Genomic DNA, 20,758 nt, shown 5'->3' on the forward strand with positions numbered 1-20,758 from the left:
AATAAACAATACAATACACATCAACAAATGTGATCAGGCTTTGCTGGATCCCCATTTATTAAATAAAATAGGGTCCCTCACTCACACCTAATTTGTCATCCCATTGACTGTTCTAAATAATAATAGCTTGTTCAAAGTAATAGCAATGTGGAGTTCAATTAGTAAAGTCATCCATTCTGCGAAAAAACAGGTGTCAATTACAGTCCTGTTTTTTTACATTTGAATGTGGCTCACAGGTAAAAATAAAAGGTTGGGGACCCCTGTAATAGAATATAACCCATTGGACAGTGCGACCCATAAAAGACTATTTAGGCCTACCTTAGGAAAAAAGTGAGGTGATTCAATGGGAAATTTAAAACATCCATTTTATTAAATACAGCAACTGCATTTCAGCTGTTTAACTAGATGACTAATACATTAATGGAGCATAAATACATTTTTTCTCAAGTGAATGAAACTGCTGTAATAACCTTGACCAGGTGCCACGATTGCATAAGCGATGGGAAGTTTAAAGGGAAAAAATGTGGAAAGGGTTGTTTTGCTGTGGTGTCCTGAGGAGAAGTAAAATGACAAGTAGGTCAGGCCCAATGGTTAAGCAGCAGAAAAAATTTCAAGCACCATAGGGCCTGTTGCACATTTCTTAATTAGCTTGTTTTGGTGTGTGCATGAAAAGGGTGTGCTGCATAACAAAAAAGAGAGTAGGATATACCTTTAGCGATACCAAAAGCAGATATTTAGTATTCAAATAATAATATTGCATTAGCATGTTATTGCATATTAAAAAATAAATTATTATCCCTTTACTTTTCAACTATTTAATAAACATGTACAGAGAATAAATAAATACAGGAATTGAGTTATTTAACTGGGTTTCTTTTTCTTCTGTTTAGTTTCAGGTTTCCACTTGCTTCCTTATCCGTTGTTTCATTTTGGGACTTTTCTTCTTTGGCCTGTCAAAGTCTTTCACTGAAATACAGGATAAGAAAATCAGCACAGACACTGCTAATGTAGTTTTACAAGATCAGTAGAAATTCTTTTATAACCCATTGTTGGCTTTATAAAAAAAACATTATAATTTGTCACTTTTATTAGTTCTTAATGGTTTTTAAAATTATTTTTATTTCTATTCTCCAGTTTGCAATTTTGATTGCTGACCCTCTGCAAATATAAAAAGTTTCTCTCTCTGGCTACACTTTCTTTACTCATGCATATGACAAAACAGCAAGTGGCTGGTTAGACAGAGTACTCAATATCCTGGGGATTAAACTTTTCAAATTCCCATATTTTTTGTGGCAAAAGATTACCAAAATTTCTAGGCTGCAGCACCTCTGCAGTCACGAAGCAGCAGCGGAAGTCAGTTTGCTGTAAATTTTTCTCTATGCTAGAGTGCAGCAACCCGACTGCATAGTGCTCCTTAGATTGTCAGGTTAGAATAATTGGGGGACTGTTATACAATTATGGTGTTTAGATAGAAAAAAAAGCCACATTTCTGTTACTGGGTTCAAGGAATAGCCAGAGCTATACATAGGCTCCCATGGGCACCGAGATATAAAATATTAGTGCACTGCTTTAACTCAAAGTACCACTCAGGAATCATGGATCAAATGAAAAGAAAACAACTGATGTGTCAGTGTGAATATAATAAAAAAAAACATACAAAAATGATGGCATCTTATACAGTCTGTGTAAAGTGCTTACCAGCTGAAGCAGTGACAGCTGTGTTGCTTTTTTCCTTATAGTCTACGCCACTGGGAAGCCAAGCTGAGAGACAAGTAAGTCTAGCCGATGTACTGACTTCACAAAGCAATGATGGAGAAGTCTGCACCTGTAAAATAAGTGTGTGCGGTCATAAGCTACAGTGTTTGTAAAATTAAAAAATCTAAAGATCACCTGAAATTTCAAATTCTGGCCACAGTTGGCAGGAAGTGTTCATGAAGATTCTCATTTATCCAGGCCATGAAATACAGTATCTAGAAAGCTCAACACTGCCTCAATGGTACCATTGTGACTGGACCACATTTTCCCACATCTGGGAAACACCTCACTGAAGTTCAATGTAACCACTGTGATTTGATGTCTGTGACTTTACTACCATCAAGAGGTGAAATGCCAGGGAATTGCCTACCACTTCAGTTGAACTGAAGAAGCCTATTGGATGTGTGGTGAAACATTTTCAAGAAAAACCTCTAAACGCCCAGTTGTTCACCTTTGAGTTAACGGTTATTATGATGTAGAGCAGGGATCCCCCAGCCTTTTGAACCTGTGAGCAACATTCAGAAGTAAAAGGAGTTGGGGAGCAACACAAGCATGAAAAATGTTCTTGGGGTGCCAAATAAGTGCTGTGATTGGCCATTTGGTAGCCCCTATATGGATTGTCAACTTACATTGAGGCTCGGTTTGGCAGTACACTTGGTTTTTATACAACCAAAACTTGCGTCCAAGCCTGGAATTCAAGCCACTGTGAGCAACTTCCAAGGGGTTGGAGAGCAACATGTTGCTCACGAGCTACTGGTTGGGGATCACTGAGGTTGAGAGTGATATTCTGAGACAATTTGCAATCGGTTTTCATTTTTTATTATTTAAGGTTTTTGAGTCATTTGGCTTTTTATTCAGCAGCTCTTCAATTTGCATTTTAAGCAATCTGGTAGCTAGGGTCCCAATTACCCTAGCAACCATGCACAGATTTGAATAAGAGACTGGAATATGAATAGGAGAGGCCTGAATAGAAAGAAGAGTAATAAAAAGTAGGAATAACAATTAATGTGTAGCCTTACAGAGCATTTGTTTTTTAGAAGGGGTCAGTGAAGTCGATTTGAAAGCTGGAAAGAGTCAGAAGAAAAAGGCAAATAACCATAAAAAATAAATAATGAAAACCAATTGAAAATCTGCTTAGAATTGGGTATTCTACAACATAATAAGTTACCATGAACCATCCTTTTAATTGGAAGGAAATTATTTTGGACTTTGAGAGAACACGCTTGGGGCTGTGTTTACCATACAAGCTTTAGGACCAATAATTACATTACAACTGTGGACTAGGGGGGACTCATTGGTAGAGGACCCAATAGATATCTGAACTGATATCGGTTGAGAATGGCCTTGGGATGGCTCCATAACTAAGCTTGCCTATTCAACCTGTAGGCAGGGGCTAAGTTGGCAGCCTTTATTGACTTTTGTATGACAACCTTTAGAGTATATTACATAAAAAGAACAGTATGATTTAATGGACATCACCAAAACATGGTGAAATTTTGCTCATGAATGAACAGTACTTGTATGGTTTTTATTTAGGAAATAAAGTTATTGTAAATGGTGACTGGTTTGTTTTCATGTAGCCCTGAGTATGCAAAGCAGAAATAAAAGATAAAACAGACACGAAGAATATGGGTGAACATTCACATGGAATTTCAATTATCCAGAATACTGAATGCCATAAATTGTTCTTTCAGTACTGTGGTATTCCTGCAAGAAGATATAGATAGTTATTTTTATAAGCTTTTAGGGACTTTATCCATGTTTTTTTGAAATGTCACCAAAATCACCAGATGTAATGGTTTGCGGCTTGGTACTTTGGAGTACAAAGACATGCATACCCAATTTAGATTCGTGGCAATGTGTACTTTCCGAAAAGATATGGTTTTCTGGGGTGAACTTACTTTTTTCTACATTTGCCCCCCTCAAAACGATGTAAATGTGTTGATTTTGCAGTACCTGAAATGACAGACCATATGGGGGTCTTCGTTTTGGGGCCCCTATATGCCACGTGCTTGGGTACACCTATACATATTGGGCATCAAACTGTTCAGTGAACCCCAGGCTTTTATATTTGGGGTGTTGTACATTGATACCTAATGATGTGTGGGAGATATGATTGCTGTAGGGTGGAAGCTTTGAGGTAATTTTTCAAAAAAGTGAAAGAGTGCAAAATATGTAAAAACTGCTTGGCAACAAATGTTCGCATCTAGGACAAAACGGCTGGCAGGGAAAGGGTTAAGAGTACCTGATTCAGATAGGTTTCATAAATTTTTTTATCTTGTGGATTTTTTTTTTTTTTTTAAAGGTTAATTTTTATTGAATTTTAACAACAGAAAATTAGAAGGAAGAAAAGCAAGTTAGAAAGGAAAGAAAGAAGGGGAAGGTGGGGAGAAGGGGATACGGCTGAAAAGGTATCTATCAATAGTTGTTCGAGGTGGCTGGCGACTCGAGCCAAGGGTTCCAAATATTCTCAAACTTCTTTGGGCATCCACGTGCTAAGTACGTGAGCTTGTACAGTTCCAGTTGCGAATTAACCAGTCCAATCCATCTACTCAGAGATGGTGGCGATGGGCCCATCCAGTGCAGGGCAACGACCTTCTTTGCGTAAAAGAGGAGCAACCTCATCAGGCATCTAGTGTTTACTCTAGGTATCACGGAGTCAAGGAGACCCAGAAGACAAGTAGCAGGGTTAAGTATCTGGGGGAGTTCCAGTTCGGTAGCCATGAAGTTCAAAATTGCCTTCCAAAATCTGAATATCACTGGGCAATCCCACATTAAATGTATGAAAGTAGCTACAGGAGCACCACATCTCAGACAGCTGGGTGAGGCTACTTTTCCCATAGTAAATAGTTTCTGAGGGGTGAGGTATGTTTGATGTACTATCTTAAACTGTATGAGCTTGTCTCTTACACTTACTAATGGGATATAGAGGTTGTCTATAATTTCTTCCCAATCATCTGGGTCGACATGAACCCCACTACTCTCCCACTTATACTTCACCCTGGGTCGAGGATCATATCTATTGGAAATTAAGTGCCTATATGTAGTGGATAGGAGCTTGATCTTGGCGGGTTGAGAAATCAAAGTTTCCATCCCTGTGTATTGCAGGTGCTGAGGAGGGGTTGGGAATTGCGCGGAGCAGAGGTGGCGAATCTGGTTATAACGGAATTCGGACAGATCAGGCAGAGAGAGGGTCTGGCGAAAGCCAGGCAGCGTGCGAAGAGTTCCATCAGCGTATACTTGTGACAGCCGCTTTAGACCAAATTTAGTCCAGGTTCCCACCTCTGAGAATGTGGCTAAGTGTGGATAATTACTATTACCCCATAAAGGTGAATCTGGAGAAAGACTGGTATCTGCTTTAGTGATTTGCACAATTGCATCCCAGGCTCTCTTACTGGCATCCATTACAGGTAACAAAGGGCCAAGATCCTTTCGAGTTCTATATAAAGCGTTGTGCAGGCTTTCCACAGAAGTAAGATAGAGTGCCTCTATTATGGATGCCGGGTTGTCAGCGTCAAACACTTTCCAACCGGCCGCGTGTGAGGCCTGGGAGGCAAGATAATAGAGTTCATAATTGGGAGAAGTCAGTCCCAGCTGACCGTGGGGAGCATTGAGAGTGGCTCTGGACAGAGTGGGTGTTTTGTTCCCCCAAATAAATTCAGATTGTGTTCGGTCTAAATCTTGCAAGGCTTTCTTGGGTATGTGGCAGGGGGTATTACTCAGTACATAAAGAAATTTAGGAAGAAAAATCATTTTGCATATATTTATTCTGCCTATTAGCGTGAGAGGGAGTTTGGTCCAGTGTGCAAGTGTTTCTTTAAATTTACGGAGTAAGGTGTGCAAATTATGCTGCAAAAATAATGTCGGATCTTTGTGCACCGTTATCCCTAGATACTTAAAATTGTCCGCCACCTTTAGGTTACAGTTTGCGGCCACCCCAGTTGGAAGCTGTCCATCAAGGGGAAATAGTATGGACTTGTCCCAATTAATTTGAAGGCCGGAGAATGTACCAAATTGTTTGACAATCCCAAGTACAGAGGTGAGCGATTCATGTGGGTCCGCTAAGTATAGGAGCGTATCATCTGCATACAATGAGACCTTCTCCTCAATTGTCTTGTAGAGGAATCCCCGTACCCCCCGAGATTGCCGAATTGCTATGGCCATAGGTTCAATTGCCAACGCAAATAGGAGCGGAGAGAGAGGGCACCCTTGGCGAGTACCTCTTGACAGGCGAAATGGTACGGAAGTAATGCCATTAACCCGGATGGATGCCTTGGGTTCACTGTACATCAGCCGAAGCCACTTTGTGAAGGAAGGGCCGAAACCCATTCTAGTTACTACCTCCCATAAGTAAGGCCACTCCACCGAGTCAAATGCCTTAGCCGTGTCCAATGAAACCACCAGCCTGGAACCCATATTTTCGTGTTTCAGTTGTAAATTAAGGAACAGTCTTCTCAGATTAAAGCTGGTTGATTTAGAAGGCATAAAGCCAGACTGATCAGGTTCCACCACTGTAGACACAACTTTGACAAGACGCTTAGCTAAAATTTTTGCAAGAATTTTAATTTCCATATTGAGTAATGAAATCGGCCTATAGGAGGAGCACAGTGTGAGGTCCTTCCCTAGTTTGGGGATGACCACAATCGTCGCATCTGAGAACGTTTTAGGGAGAGAGAAATTTTCAAAGGCATACATCAGGGTTTCATGCAATTTGGGGACTATCTCGCGTAAGTGAATACGGTACCATTCTATAACAAAGCCATCCGGGCCCGGGGATTTGCCGGAAGGGAAGGAAAGTATGGCTTCGGCAATCTCAAGAGGGGAAATCGGGGAATCCATGTACTTTGCTTGCTGAGGTGAGATATTCGGGATGGGAATCGCATTAAGATACTCGTGAAGGTCAGCATTAGAGTAGTGCGCAGTAGAAGTGTAAAGAGAGGAGTAAAATTTACTGAATTCTAAGGCTATCTCAGACGGGGAGGTCAGCATATCCCCCGTTGAGGAGAGTATCCTGGGGACAGCAGAAGTACCATTAGGAGGATTGGCTAGGAAAGCTAAAGGCTTACCATTTTTATCACCATATGCAAACGTAGTGCTGGTGGCGTGTAAAAGTTGCTTTTTAGTCAGCTCTAACCTATGCAAACTGAGGCGCCTAAGAGCAGCAGTGAATTCCCCATGCGTCTGTGGCGTGGGATTGCCAATATATTCCGTTTCAAATTGGGTAGCTGCCATTTCAAGGTGGTGTAGGGTTTCCTTAGAAGTGTTCCTAGCTCTGGCCACTGCAGCCATTAGGGAACCTCGGAGACTGCCTTAAAAGCCTCCCAGGTAGTTGAGGGATCCGCAGAGCCATAATTCACACTCCAATATTGTGTGACAGAATCAGCGGATTCCCCGACCACACTAGGGACCTTCAACCAGTATGGACTTAGCCTCCAAGTTCTATGTGAGGGGTCAGAGAGAAGGTCTAACGAAAGAAGCAAAGGGGCATGATCTGAGATTCCCCGTGGCAGATATCCAACCTCTCGAACTTTAGGGAGGAGGTCCGAAGAAAGCAGTGCAAGATCTATTCGAGAGAATGACTGATAGGTAGTAGAATAACAGGAGAATTGCCTGCGCTCGGGGTGCTTCCAGCGCCATACATCCACCAAATTGTATGCCCGGGCCCAATCAGCAAGTTTAGAGGTAGTTACTGTAGGAGCGGACAGTCTATCCAACAGAGGGTTACAACAGTTGTTAAAGTCCCCCATGATACATACCGGGGCAGGGGGCAATTGCATCAATGTTTGATATAGGTCATGAAGTATTGTGTCTGCGAAGGGGGGAGGAATGTAAATGTTAGCTATGAGGATGGGAAACCCAGCTATAGCACACGCCAAAATTTGATATCTGCCCGATCTGTCCGAACGCACCTCCATAAGATCAAATGGGAAACCTTTCCTAACCAGGACCGAGGTGCCCCTAGCATAAGTGGAATATGTAGTATGATGAATATACGCAACCCACGGTTTCCGGAGAGCCAAGACCCGACTCCCAACTAAGTGGGTCTCCTGAAGTAAGAGAATGTGGGGGGTATAAGACTTAAGATAATTGAAAACTAATGCCCGCTTTACCTTATCGTTAAGACCCCGAACATTCCAAGATATTAACTTAACAGCAGCCATTTGGTGTTGTGTAAATGGGATGGGTACTCACACTAAGATGAATACATTTCAGGCTTCCGGACACCCTGCGACTCATCAGCTCGCCATATACATACATTGTTATCCAGCCGGGGAGGGAAAGAGAAGAAGGAAAGAAAGACTGAAATGAGGCAGAAAAGACATAGTTAAAACAACATTCACAAAAATAAAACCCCCACCCAACTGCCCCCCACCCTGCCCAACCCTCACAGTCTGGTGGGCTTAGGATCCCAAACATAAGATCAACTGGGGAGTTTGGTTGCCCTCGACAAGCTTGTTCCAAATCTTGTTGTGGCCAAAGAGCTTCCGTGGTGATAGGTCAACGGTTCATAGGATATTGAAATAAGCGGTGTTTTAGAACTGAAAGCTAACATGCAGTCCCAAGGAAAATATAGCACTGTGTGTATATGGAGCATGAGACGTCCAGTGCACAATAAGGTCCAAGGTTGGCGGAAGCGTCTAAGGAGAATTAATGGCAACACCTGCATGTGTCCAGGAAGTCCAGAGAAGGCACTGTGTCCGCCACTGAAATGGACACAGGACTGTAATCCACCTGTCCACATAGCACTGCCAAGACATATAGAGGTATTAACTTCCGAACAACATGAGATGAATACTTGCACTGAGAGGTACGTCCTGCAACAGTGATTACAACAAAAAGTTGTGAGTATCAGCTTATCCTCTTCTCCTAGCAGTGGAAGGATGTGGAGACCAGTTACAACAGGTCCAATAACTGTCACAGAAGAGGCACATCAAAGAACAATTATGGCCTGGGACTTCTGCCAGACCGAGCCTCAATCCAGCTCAATGCCTCTTCAGGAGTATTGAAAAAATGAGATTTATTCGCATCAACGACCTTGAGTTTAGCCGGGTATAGCATGGCATAGACCAACTTCAGGTCACGTAACTGCCGTTTTACGCCGTTAAAGGTGCTGCGCTGCTTCTGCAGATAAGTAGAGTAATCAGGATACAATGATATATTGGCTCCTTCATGAACCAGCTGGCCTTTTGCTCTTGCTTCGGAGAGAGCCGCATCTCGATCCCGAAAGTGAAGCAATCTTATAAGAAAGGAGCGCGGGGGAGCACCCGGAGGTCTAGGACGACCTGGGACACGATGTGCCCGTTCCACTGTATAGTGTGCAGTAAAGGGTGCATTAGGTAGAAGCTGCTTGAGCCATCTTTCAGCAAAATCAGTAGGTGAGTTGCCCTCTGCGCCCTCCGGAAGCCCCACCACCCGCACATTGTTACGGCGTTGGCGATTTTCGTAATCATCTAAGAGAGAGGCCTGCTGCTTTAGTTGCTGCTGCAATTCAGTGAGTTGTGCTGGAACTGGCATACACATATCTTCCAGATCACTAACCCTAGCTTCCACAGCTGTCGTTCGCTCTCTCACAGCCTGCAAATCCACTTTGATCAGGGATAGGTCAATTTTAACCTCCTCAATGTGTGTGGTGAGCGTGGTTTGGCAAGTCGCTATCGCAGCAAGAATTGGTGCAAAAGCCGTCTCCGAGGTATCCTCGGCCGGTACTGAAGAAGGGGAGGAGGGCGCAGCGCCATCGTGGCCAGACCGCCTCACAAACTGGTCCATCTTCTGTGACGTTTCACCAGGCTTTTTCGGTGCTCTGCTACTACGCATAATAAGCGTTGGAAGGAAAGCTCAACACAAGGGAAAGAACAGTTCGTTAGCTAATTAGTATACTGTCAGGATCAATAACACCACGGAGCTCTCAGGTATATCCTGTTAATTCAGCATGGAGACAGAAGAACAAACAGTGCTGTTATAGCTGTGCCATGAGAGAGTGGTACATTCAACTCGCGAGCTGATAGGCCCACCATAAGGCAGCAAAGGCAGAGTAACGTGCGAGAGCGATATATTCAACTTGCGGCTTCACAGGCCCACTACACTGCAGCATAGAAAGAGTAATGTGGGAGAGTGGTATATCCAACTTGGAGTTTTATAGGCCCACTACAGTACAGCATAGGAAGAGTAACAAGGACTCCACTGATATATCCAGGACAGCAATATAGTGTCAAATTGGAGCACCAGGGGTACCGCAGGTGTGGGACAGTGGTGACACAGCTGGTGCTAGGAGAGCAAAGCAGGCTCCAATATCATGAGGCGCAGTCTCGCTCTAATGACCTGCTCCTTTAGGCCCCAGCAATGGCGGCGCTGTATTCGGATGAGATGCGATGCGTTCCAGCGTGGAACGCATCAATGACGCACTCGGTATAGGCACTGTCGGCCCCAGGGAACAGGGAATGGATCGGCGCTGCTGACCGGAGTTGCCCGGTCTGTAGATACAAGCTCCCTGCCGGCAGTGCTCTTCATATGGTGCGACGCCTCAGTGAGCGATGGCAGCACGTGGGACCAGGCCAAACCACGGAGACTCCGGGAACAGCCGTCGCCCTCACTGGGCAAATCCCTGGGGCCAAACGTGAAGGGGACTTCGGGTACTCACCCCTTATAGAGACCAGCAGGGAGACTAAAGGTAGGGCGGAGTGAGTAGGGCCTCAGGTCCAAGCTGCACGAGGCTACAGGCCGCAGTATAACGCAAGTCCCCTGCTGCTGGCCGTGGAGTAGGCCCCAATTAGCAAAATGGCCCTTATAATGCCGGATTTGTTCCTTGCTGGCAGCGGGCAGCTTCCCAAGCAGCTATTGTAGAAGCAGACGACAGTGGGAACTGTTTTAAACCGAGCTGGGGCCAGATTATTTGTTGAATCCACAGAGCTCTGGTGGAACACGTCTGCTCCGTTGTGCAGCTAGCCACACCCCATCTTGTGGATTTTTTAATGCTTCTGAAGTGTTCCTCAATGTCTGTTACTAATCAACCAAATATTCATAAGCTTTGTGCTGTTGTCTGTTTTCTAGGATGCTCTTATTGATGTGACTGGGGATGAGGAAGTAATCAGACTTTATGATACAGCATCACAGAAATGTGTCTGCGAATTTAAAAGCTCATGAAAACAGGTACAATAGGGACATGCTCACCTAAATGCGAGGGTAAAAGGCAAAATGTACCCTTTTTATAAGAATGGTACTGTATTTGTTCCACTTATTTTCCCTTAAAGGGGTGGTTCACCATCAAGTTAACTTTTAGTATGTTGTAGAATGCCCAGTTCAATGCAACTTTTCAATTGGTCCTCATTATTTATTTTGATAGGTTTTTAATTATTTGCAGTTTTTTTCTTACTCTTTCCAGCTTTCCAGTGGGGGGGTCACTGACCATATCAAAAACAAATACTCTGTATGGCTACACATTTATTGTTATTGCTACTTTATATTACTCATTTTTCTATGCAGGCCCTCTCCTATTAATCTTAATGCATGGTTGCTAGGGTAATTTGGAAATTGCCATTGCAAACTGGAGAGCTGGTAAATAACTGGAAAACTACAAAACATTTTACAAAATGCAAATTGGCTCAGAATATCACCTTCTGCATCATACTAAAAGTTCACTCAAAGGTAATCAATCCCTTTAAGCCAGTGGTTCATAAGAAATTAAACTAGGTGCTCGCTAAGGGTTCCCAGCCTGCACTGGGGACATAATCATGTACATCAAAAATCCAACTTTAATTGTGAAAACAGTAAAATAGTTTATATGCGTCCCCCCCCCCCAAATTAAGCGGGTTATTTATTAAAGTCCAAATCCTAAAAACTCAAAAAATGTTTGTTTGTTTTTTTTTTGCTACAAAATCTGAATTTTCAGTGGAAAAAAAAATATATAATTTTTCAAGATTCATTATACCCCAAGGCTGCAAAAAGTCTGCATCTGAAAATACTCTTCCACCTGTCACGGTCCTGTAGAAGTCATTGGCAGAGGTCCTATTTGCAATATGAAGATATTACTGTCTGTGCTGGGTTTCGTACAATGATCTGAACATTTTGGATTTTTCCACCAATTTCAAGAAAAATTCTGACTTTTCAGGCTTCAAATCCAAAAAAGTCAGAAACCTGTGAAATTCACAAACTGCCAGCAAACGTATACGGAAAGCTTTTAGCAATATGTTTATGACCAGCTTTACTCTACAGCTGTAATAATCATCTTTATACTGATAATATCATAATGTTATGCAAATGGCTGTTTTTCAAAGAAATATCAAGACCCTTTGCTATCACCTCACGGCTTTCAAACTTGCCAGATGAAACGGTGGATTTTTCCCATCATTTAAAAATCTTAAAACAGCCTTTAAATCAAATGTACTTTTTTTGGCCCAGGTAACAATGATTGGATCATAGTGTGGGCTCATAAAGATCTGTTGGATTGAGGACAGCATCAGCATGCCGATGCAGAGCTTGTCCAATGGGATTTTCAAGTAGAGTATTTGCAACATACTGTATGTCCAAATGTCATGTTGACAGCTTTTATAGATATACAGTACATATGGGCAGCTTAACCTATTTATGTTAAAAAGTGTACAATAGCATCTAACCTCTAGTTTATCTTTTATCTTAGGTGAAGAATCTTCATGTCTTTGAACTGCAGGGAACTCATGTTGTTGTATATACGGTTATATTAAGATATGGAAAAGGTTAGTTTATGGATAAAGTCCATATGAGCTTATAAAAATGACTATATCTTCTTGCAGAAATACCATAGTACTGAAAGAACAATTTATGCCATTCAGTATTCTGGATAATTGAAATTCCATGTGAATGTTCACCCATATTCTTAGTGTCTGTTTTATCTTTTATTTCTGCTTTGCATACTCAGGGCTACATGAAAACAAACCAGTGACCATTTACAATAACTTTATTTCCTAAATAAAAAAGCATACAAGTACTGTTCATTCATGAGTATAATTTCACCATGTTTTGGTGATGTCCATTAAATCATACTGTTCTTTTTATGTAATATACTCTAAAGGTTGTCATACAAAAGTCAATAAAGGCTGCCAACTTAGCCCCTGCCTACAGGTTGAATAGGCAAGCTTAGTTATGGAGCCATCCCAAGGCCATTCTCAACCGATATCAGTTCAGATATCTATTGGGTCCTCTACCAATGAGTCACCCTAGTCCACAGTTGTGATGTAATTATTGGTCCTAAAGCTTGTATGGTAAACACAGCCACAAGCGTGTTCTCTCAAAGTCCAAAATAATTTCCTTCCAATTAAAAGGATGGTTCATGGTAACTTATTATGTTGTAGAATACCCAATTCTAAACAGATTTTCAATTGGTTTTCATTATTTATTTTTTATGGTTATTTGCCTTTTTCTTCTGACTCTTTGCAGCTTTCAAATGGGCGTCGCTGACCCCTTCTAAAGAAACAAATGCTCTGTAAGGCTACACATTAATTGTTATTCCTACTTTTTATTACTCTTCTTTCTATTCAGGCCTCTCCTATTCATATTCCAGTCTCTTATTCAAATCAGTGCATGGTTGCTAGGGAAATTTGGACCCTAGCTACCAGATTGCTTGAAATGCAAATTGAAGAGCTGCTGAATATTGTGAAGGTTTCAAATAGCGTGCACTAACCCACTTCTGTCAACGGGTCCTTCTCAACACCTGTGCTGCAACATATTAGACTTCCCTGGATCCAGATGTATTTAACGTGTAATTAGCAATAGCGATATGGAGCACACGGTGATTTAGGAAAAATCGAACCTTCTTTATTAAAACATGCGTAAAATCATCAGTACATCAGAACATATATGGATATGACCTCCCCTACACTTGACGCGTTTCGTGGCGTCTCGCCACTTCCTCAGAAGCATATGCTGTATGATGTACTGAAGATTTTACACATATCGCTATTGCTAATTACAAGAGCTGCTGAATAAAATGCCAAATAACTCAAAAACCTTACGTAATAATAAATGAAAACCAATTGCAAATTGTCTCAGAATATCACTCTCTACATCATAATAAACGTTAACTCAAAGGTGAACAACCCCTTTAAGTCAAGGACAACTGGGCATTTAGAGTTTTTCTTGAAAATGTTTCACCACACATCCAATAGGCTTCTTCAGTTCAACTAAAGTGGTAGGGAATTCCCTGGCATTTCACCTCTTGATGGTAGTAAAGTCGCAGACATCAAATCACAGTGGTTACATTGAACTTCAGTAAGGTGTTGGCTGAAACTCACAGATGTGGGAAAGTGTGGTCCAGTCACAATGGTACCATTGAGGTAGGTGTTGAACTTTCTAGATACTGTATATCATTTTTTTTCTTGGTAGCCTGGTGTGCTTCCACTTTCTTTCCCCTTGTAGTTGTTATGTAGCCAGAAGGAGGTGATGCTCTCAGTGGTTTGTAATAGCACCCCCTACCCGCCCCTTCAACTAGTGTTCCCATACCTTTAAAAATGGGTATTGGTTTGGGCAATCTCTCCCTTTAAAAGCCGCAGCAGCTAGTGGGAGGATCTAGCCCTCTCTTTAAAACCAAACTCAAGGTCAGGAGACATTGATCCCAAGGACTACTGCTTTTATATTATTGACCAGAGGTAAACAGTTAGGGACCACCGTATGGGGTTTACCTTGACGTTGTGTGGTGGCTTACCAATTTTATGATCATAACTTTGTAACTAAAAACCCTTGTCTTTATACACACATGCACTTGCATATATATTGAATTTATTGTGAGACAGGGGACCAGGGAATGTGCATTGATTAATAGGATAAATCAGTTGCACTTCCATTTTATTTAAACGTGATATATTTTTTTCTTGGTAGCCTGGAGTGCTTCCACTTTCTTTCCCCTTGTTACTGTATATCATGACCTGGATAAATGAGAATCTTCATGAACACTTCCTGCCAACTGTGGTCAGAATTTGAAATTTCATGTGATCTTCAGATAGATTTAATTTTACAAACACTGTAGCTTATGACATCACACACTTATGTTACAGGTCCAGACTTCTCCATCATTGCTTTGTGAAGTCAGTACATCGACTAGACTTACTTGTCTCTCAGCTTGGCTTCCCAGTGGCGTAGACCATAAGGAAAAAAGCAACACAGCTGTCACTGCTTCAGCTGGTAAGCACTTTACACAGACTGTATAAGATGCCATCATTTTTGTATGTTTTTTTTTATTATATTCACACTGACACATCAGTTGTTTTCTTTTCATTTGATCCATGATTCCTGAGTGGTACTTTGAGTTAAAGCAGTGCACTAATATTTTATATCTCGGTGCCCATGGGAGCCTATGTATAGCTCTGACTATTCCTTGAACTCAGTAACAGAAATGTGGCTTTTTTTTTTTAAATCAAAACACCATCATTTTATAACAGTACCCCAAAAATTCTAACCTGACAATCTAAGGAGCACTATGCTGCACTCTTAGCATAGAGAAAAACTGACTTCCGCTGCTGCTTCGTGACTGCAGAGGTGCTGCAGCCTAGAAATTATGGTAAGCTTTTGCCACAAAAAAATATGGGAATTTGAAAAGTTTTATCCCCAGGATATTGAGTACTCTGTCTAACCAGCCACTTGCTGTTTTGTCATATGAATGAGTAAAGAAAGTGTAGCCAGAGAGAGAAACTTTTTATATTTGCAGAGGGTCAGCAATCAAAATTGCAAACTGGTGAATAGAAATAAAAATAATTTTAAAAACCATTAGGAAATAAAAGAGACAAATTATAATGTTTTATCCTGTATTTCAGTGAAAGACTGTGACAGGCCAAAGAAGAAAAAGGCCCAAAATGAAACCACGGATAAGGAAGCAAGTGAAACCCAAGTTGTACATAAAAAGAGGAAAACTGAAACTAAACAGAAGAAAAAGAAACCAGTTAAATGACTCAATTCCTGTATTAATTTAATACATTTATTCTCGTACATTTATACGTTTGTTCTCTTAATTAAATAGTTGAAAAGTTAAGGGATAGTAATTTATTTTTTAATATGCAATATCATTGTTTAAATACTCAATATCTGCTTTTGGTATCACTAAAGGTATATCCTACTCTCTTTTTTGTTATGCAGCACACCCTTTTCATGCACACACCAAAACAAGCTAATTAAGAAATGTGCAACAGGCCCTATGGTGCTTGAAAGGTTTTCTGCTGTTTAACCATTGGGCCTGACCTACTTGTCATTTTACTTCTCCTCAGGACACCACAGCAAAACAACCCTTTCCACATTTTTTCGCTTTAAACTTTCCATCGCTTATGGAATTGTGGCACCTGGTCAAGGTTATTACTGTTTCATTCACTTGAGAAAAAATGTTATTCATGCTCCATTAATTTATTAGTCATCTAGTTCAACAGCTGAAATGCAAGTTGCTGTATTTAATAAAATGGATGTTTTATATTTCCCATTGAATCACCTCACTTTTTTCCTAAGGTAGGCCTAAATAGTATTTTATGGGTGGCACTGTCCAATGGGTTATGTTCTATAACAGGGGTCCCCAACCTTTTATTTTTACCTGTGAACCACATTCAAATGTAAAAAATAATAATTATTAATAATTGACACCTGTTAAATTCACAGAATGGATGACTTTACTAATTGAACTCCACATTGCTATTACTTTGAACAAGCTATTATTATTTAGAACAGTCAATGGGATGACAATCAGGTGTGAGTGAGAGACCCTATTTTATTTAATGAATGGGGATCCAGCAAAGCCTGATCACACATACAACATATTTGTGGATGTGTATCATGGCCACCAATCAACAGTCAGGCAGATTGTGTACAAATGGAGGAAATTCAAGTTTTGCTGCCGTACTCCGAAGTCGTCGACCATCAAAGATAACTCCAACTGCAAGGCGTGTAATAGTCTGAGAGGTTACAAAGGAACCCAGGGTAACTTCTAAGTATATGAAGGCCTGTCTCATGAGTCGAGTCCACCATCAGAACAACATTAAGCAGCAATGGAGAGTATGGCAGGGTAGCAAGGAGAAAGCCACTGCTCTCCCCTCAAAATATTGCTGACTGTCTACAGTTTGCTTGAGATGTGGATAAACCAGAAGGATAGTGGAATAATGTTTTATGGATGAAGCCAAAATAGAACATTCGGGCTTAAATGAAGAGCGTAACATTTGGAGAAAGAAAAACACTGCATTTGAGCATAAGAACCTTATCCCCTCTGTGAAACATGGCAGTGGGAGTGTTCTGGTTTGGGCCTATTTTGCTGCATCTGGGCTTGGACAGCTTTCCATCATTGATGGGACAATGAATTCTGAACTAAACCTAATTCTAAATGAAAATGTGAGGACATCTGTCCATGTACTGAATCTCAAGAGACAGTGGGTCATGCAGCAAGATGATCCTAAACACATTTACCAGAAAATGGTTAAAGATGAATAAAGTGAATATTCTGCAATGGCCTTGTCTAAGTCCTGACCTTAATCCAATTGAAATATTATGGAAAGACCTAAAGCAAGTGATTCCTATAAGGAAACTCACCAACACCCAAGATCTGAAGCTGTTCTGTATGGAAGGAAGAATGGGCTAAAATTCCTCTATGCGCAGGACTGATCAACAGTTCCCAAAACGTTTATTAGCAGTTATTGCTGCACAAGGGGTTCACACCAAATACTGAGAGTACTTAATTTTGCCACACACAGATTTGTTATTGGATGATTTTTTTACAACACATAATTGACCACATATAATAATTTGTGCTTTATTATTTGTTTAAAATTGGTTTTCTTCATCTACTTTTTGGACTTGTTTGAAAATCAGATGATATTTTAGGTCACATTCATATAAAAATATAGGAAATTTTTAAACGGTTCACAAACCTTCAAGCACCACTTTATAACTTTGCATTCACAGAACAAACAGATATGTATGAGATTGCATAAGTTTTCCTTATGGGGTAGTATTTGTGTCTGACAAAATGGGCACTAGATGGTGCACTTTAATATGTAAAGTCTCAGCCACATACAGACAGATTTATCAACGATTGGACTAAGAAATCCAGGAGGTTTCCCAGCAGTTCACTTTTCCACCCCATTTACACTTTCTCGACCTGACATTCATTATTCTTATTTAGAATTTTGAATCACTGTAGGTCCAATTCATAAAACAGTTTAATTGGCTCAGGTTCAAGTGGGGTGGGTCCAAACATGTTATTGCTGAACTTTGCACCTCACACACAGCTCTTATCCCGTGTCCCCCAGTGGTGGGTGCTCACTATGATGTCACCTGCAGGTTCGGCTCCCAGGTAGAGGGGAAGGCTATGGGTTAGGTGTGGCGTAGGTTTTGAAATAATTCCAAATCCTATTTTGTGATGTTAGTCAAGCAAAATACTGTTGAAAATCAATTGATTAAAATGTGCTTATCAATTTATTGAAATATTAAAGATAAGAAATGGAATAAATAAACAGATGGTGGAGTTGTCCCGATTGCTTTTCGCTCTCTCCCTGGGACACCACAAAGAGGAAGAAGGCAGGGCACCAAGGACTGCGGTCACTGAATTTACCTTTTCTATCTCATGAGGTTCTAACTTCCCTATAAGACCGCAAATCCTAGGCACCTTAGAACAAGAGGAGAAGAAGATTTCAATGAAACTTAAAAGCACCAGTTCTACAAGACTCTATATAATTTGGAAATTGATAGGTCTGCAAAGTTGAAGGGGTGATTCACCTTTAAGTTAACTTTGAGTATGTTATAGAACTGACAATCTTAAGCAACTTTTCCATTGGTTTTCATTATTTCTTCTTTATAGTTTTATAATGATTTGCCTTTTTCTTCTGACTCTTTACAGCTTTCAAATACGGGTCACTGACCCCATCTAAAAACAAATGCTCTGTAAGGCTACAGATTTATTGTTATTGCTACTTTTTATTGCTCATCTTTCTATTCAGTCCCTCTCCTATTCATATTCCAGTCTCTTATTCAAATCAATAGTTGCTAGGGTAATTTGGTCCCTAGCTACCAGATTGCTTAAAATGCAAATTGATGAGCTGCTGAATAAAAAGCTAAATATCTCAAAAACCACAAATAATAAAAAATGAAAACCAATTGCAAATTGTCTCAGAATATCACTCTCTACATCATACTAAAAGTTAACTAAAAGGTGAACAACCCCTTTAAGATAATTAAGCAGCTCCTGCCTACCACTGTCTAAAGGCTGAAGGACAATAGAAGCAATATTTGGCTACATTTTGTACATGAAACACAGAAAGATATCACCAGTACTTTGTCTAACCCATGCTGTGTCCAAAGTGTGGTACTAACACCATTTTTTTTAACAATTCTTTTTAAAAGGAAGAAGGAAAGGCTTGCAGCACTTAGGGGTGCCAAATGTTAGGCACCCCCACGTGATTGTATTGACTTACCTGAAAACCTGGGCCGGTGCTCCTCTCAGCAGAAAACTGCACCAGCCAGGGGTTATACCATTAAGCACTACGGAGCGATCCATTTCCTTCTTCGAATTTCCCAGGGCAAACGCATGCGCAGTTGAACGAAATATATGACTTTAGTTAGTTTGGCTTCTCATTCTCGTGCAGCCGTGCAAAGGAGGAACACGGAAGAAGATTGCTCCGTGGTGCTCACTGGTATAACCCCGGGCCAGTGCAGTTTTCTGCTGATCGGAGCACCGGCCCAGGGTTTCAGGTAAGTAGATACAATCACTTGGGGTGCCTAACATTTGGCACCCCCAAGTGCTGCAAGCCTTTCCTTCTCCTTTAAATGCAAACCATGCACTGGAAATCTCTCCCCTTTTTGCATAAAAATAGTTTTTTTTCTAACAGCTCTAGAATATGGGTTGGACCAAGCACTGGCACCTGGCTGTTTCTAACAGCAGCTGACAATTTCTTTCTGTGTTTCATGTTCTGACCCACGCATCAGAAAAAAAAAATGTGTAACTCAAGGCAGGTGTTAATCCCAGTGCCACCTTACATTCATGAGCCATGTATTTTGAACTAAGGGCAATTAATCATCACATTCAAAGTATTTGCCAATTGAAGAGTTCAAATAATTTCTTCCTACAAATGTGCATGCTAAATGGTGTAATATGACATTACTGGGCCCAACAGCTCCCAGAAGCCCTGAGAAGGATATATATATATATATATATATATATATAGCTATATATAGCTATATATATATATATATATATATATATATATATATATATATATATATATATATATATATATATATAGTCCACGAGGTAGCCAGCACTCTCGAAAAGTAGTCCAAGGTGCCTGGGTGCAGTATCAATAATATCAATACATATTCGGCAAGGAAGATCCGCACTCTTAAGTAAAAATGTATAAAATTTTTATTGTTACATACGAGACTGACGTTTCGGCTTCCTCCGAGGCCTTTCTCAAAGTGTCCAATCAATTACAAGAAAGCCTTATATACAAGTGTTGGCGGGAGAGTAGACAAATTGAGGCTGACGTATTAACATCATCACACAAAGTGCGACTCTGATTTACATATCACTAATTTACATATGACTCATTAAGAACATAAAAATGCATAACTTGCATAAATTACAACTATTCATAATCTCTACATTAAAACATTATGTGCATTCTTCTCATAAAACCACGATACTATGCAACTATGTTTTGTAACATTAATTAAGATGTCATTTCCTGCTACGTGTCATAACAATAAACTATGTTGCAAAAATGTATCAAAAGTAAGAGATAAGATAACAGGCCTGCTCTGAAGCTCCTTCCCTGGCTTATGTTAATTGACTTTAGTAATGGGTGGAGGGCACACCAATTCAGCAAATGCTGTAGGTAAACAGTGCAAGAGGTGCAAACATCAAAAGGGTACCTCTACAATGGGTACCCCACAACGTAACAATATATAGATAGGTATGCACACTCAAAAGAAGGCAAGTATGGTATATTTAAAATAAAGTTTTACTTGTTTATGCAAATAAAATTCCCTTGACAAAGGCTTACGCCGAAACGTT

General features: G+C 40.6%; 1 long non-coding RNA gene across 1 annotated transcript; it reads right to left on the reverse strand.

The window, feature by feature from the left end:
* Nucleotides 1–353: 353 nt before the first annotated feature.
* On the reverse strand, nt 354–2,196 carry LOC108720052. Its single transcript, XR_001936310.2, has 2 exons — nt 1,699–2,196; nt 354–966 (listed from the first exon to the last, which is right to left on the reverse strand). It is a non-coding gene; the product is annotated as an uncharacterized LOC108720052 (long non-coding RNA).
* Between the last annotated feature and the right edge of the window lie 18,562 nt (nt 2,197–20,758).

This window comes from Xenopus laevis, chromosome 6S (genome assembly GCF_017654675.1).
Source record: "Xenopus laevis strain J_2021 chromosome 6S, Xenopus_laevis_v10.1, whole genome shotgun sequence".
NCBI classification, from domain to species: domain Eukaryota; kingdom Metazoa; phylum Chordata; class Amphibia; order Anura; family Pipidae; genus Xenopus; species Xenopus laevis.